Source organism: Mastomys coucha, unplaced genomic scaffold (assembly GCF_008632895.1).
Source record: "Mastomys coucha isolate ucsf_1 unplaced genomic scaffold, UCSF_Mcou_1 pScaffold22, whole genome shotgun sequence".
In the NCBI taxonomy this organism is placed as follows: Eukaryota; Metazoa; Chordata; class Mammalia; order Rodentia; family Muridae; genus Mastomys; species Mastomys coucha.
In genome coordinates, this window is record NW_022196905.1 from 216,596,694 (window position 1) to 216,599,279 (window position 2,586).

A 2,586-nucleotide genomic window follows, 5' to 3' on the forward strand; every position below is an offset into this window, starting at 1 on the left:
GGAATGTCACATAGCTGCAGCTAGGTTATAGGACCAATTTCCTTTCTCCTGACAAAACCTGTTCAGCCAGCATCATCCTGAAATGCTTCCCCATGCTAATGAGGCATTCCAGGTACCCTAAACCCCAACCAAAGACCTTTGCCCACCCTGGATGTCCTTGTCCTTAGTCTTCACGGGTCTTCAGAGTGTGCTCTCTTGCTTTTCGCATTGTTTTTTTGGCAAGACATAGGAGGTTACCAAAAAAGCAGTCAGCTGAACTTTGCAGTAGCCTTCCTCATGGGTGTTGATTCAACTCAAAGGATGAGAAAGGGTCAGTTTGCTTCATGAGTGGAGGAACCTATGTTACTAAAAATCTACAGCAAAGTAAAGAGCCCAGAAATGTTTTCTTTAAAGTAAAGTTGGGAGAAAGATGGTGGGCCAGACACAATGGTTTGGCTGTGTCAAGACAAACTCCAAAGAAAGGGGAAGAAACAGATCAACGTGGTGTTGGCACCTCTGGTTCTCAGAACACAGTTGGGCATAGTGTCAACATCAGTAACTGACAGAATGAAGCTAACTGGTGTGAACAAGACATCTATCCCAGTCCTTCTGAGGAAGCTTCTAAATATTAGTCGTCTGAAACTATTGATAAGCATGGATACATTATTAACGACTCCAGCAGCCGGCTGGTGCTTCTCAGATGGTTCAGGCATTTAGCAGGAAAGGCCTCTGTGAAGTTCTGCACAGAGTAATGACAGTGTCTGTCTTAACTCAAGCAAATGACTGTTGTGAGCTCTGGGGAGGCCATGAGCAGTGAGTGAGCAAGCAGCTGTACTGCAGAGACAGGCAGAGGGCCACCACCTGCTGAAGACAGGCCAGCAGGCAGCAGCCCGCTGAACGCAGCCTGATTAATAATTCAGGGGAACAGGAGCCCTTGTCTCCTTGTGGCACTGTTTCTTCATCTCAGGCCTTTCATCATCCTGATAAGGCTCGTGAAGACTCCGGCACTAAAGACTTCTAGCAATTCACCAAATTTCAAGACTCAAACTGGCAAGGAAAAGTTTGTTGTTCACAGAGGGTCCATTTCTCTTATTTCGGCTCTCTTTTCTTCTTGTCTTCCCCTTTACTTTCCTCTTTTTCTTCTACCAATGTCATGAGACTACCGGATGAAGTATTAGAAAGGAAAAGCCTGTTTCCTCCTATCTTCTGCCGTCCTGCACCCTACACATGATTTGGCTTCTCGTCATGTCTTCTTACAAGACTTTCAGAATCAAGAGATTCCTGGCCAAGGAACATAAGCAAAATCATCATGTTCTTCAGTGGATTTGGATGAAAACTAATAGTGAAATCAGGTTCAACTCTAAGGGAAGACACTAGAGGAAAATGAGGCTGGGTCTGTAAGGATTCGCACAGTGGCAAGACTGAGGGTTTATACTGAATCATAGTCATTGACCTGACCAGATGGAGCTCAACATTTCTAACCTGGAGACTTGTTCATGTTTAAATTGGGGGTGTGATTTGTCCAGTAATAAAATGTAGACTCTTTCAAAAAAGGAAAGAAAGAAAGGGAGGAAGGAAGGAAGAAGGAAAGGAAGAAAAATAAAGTTTTAGAATCACTATCCTCCATAAACATTTGATGTAGTAAAAGATACATGGGTGTCTGGCTGGCTGTTGCCCTTCTAAAACCATCTGGAAAAGTCTGTATGCTCAGCAAAGGTTTTCTACTATAATTGTCCATAGCGGAGTTACAGATAATGCCACTTCTCTATTACTTGAAGAAGAGAAACCCTTCTTTCTACAGAATGGGACTGAGCTCTAGACATCCTGCTGGTGGCTCCATGTGAAGGCCAATTCCTGTGACTCACAATGTTCCCAACTCTATGGCTTAACTCGTCACCCAAAATAACAACATGGGCACAATCATGGTTGCATTTGCTAGTCAAATACTAATTTTCTTGATGTTCCTGCACGTTCGTTTGACAAGAATTTTATTGAAGAATATAATACAAAATATAAGCAGAAGGTGTCAAGGTATTTGGCAGGGTTTCTGGAAAACTTGTTTAAAGATCTGACTCAGCTGAGAAATGTTTTCGATGCTCTCCTTACCTGTCTCTTATGTGGCTCTTGGGGTCAGACTCCAGCAGCCAGAGTGAGTTGTGCGGCACAGAAGGCAGAAGTAGGGAATCTAACAGTGGCTGCACCCCTACAGTAGCCTGTGTGCCCCCACTGCCTGATGTTTTAACAGAAGAGCTCTATTTTGTTCTGGACAGTTTCATTTGGATCCTACTTCTATGGCAGCTGGGCATAACTCAAAAGTTTTGCTTTATGTTCTATTGTTATGATCAAAAATAGATTTTGAATGGGAATGAACGTTATATGTTTGCTAGGAGGAGAGTTGTGGCTATTTGTGTTTTTATGTTCATTTGTGTTCCCAAAACTGTTTGTACAAGAACATCTGTATGCAAGTAGCTTCTGGGAACTTGCCCCCTGTTGGTTCTGATTGATAAATAAAGATATCAACAGTCAATGGCTAGCTAGGCTGGGCAGACTAGCTAGCGGAACTTTTAGGATTCCAAGGCCAGGGAAAGAATGGAAAGGAGAGGAGAT

General features: G+C 43.2%; 1 pseudogene; it reads left to right on the plus strand.

The window, feature by feature from the left end:
* Nucleotides 1–1,224: 1,224 nt before the first annotated feature.
* On the plus strand, nt 1,225–1,356 carry LOC116104474 (annotated as a pseudogene).
* Nucleotides 1,357–2,586: the final 1,230 nt, after the last annotated feature.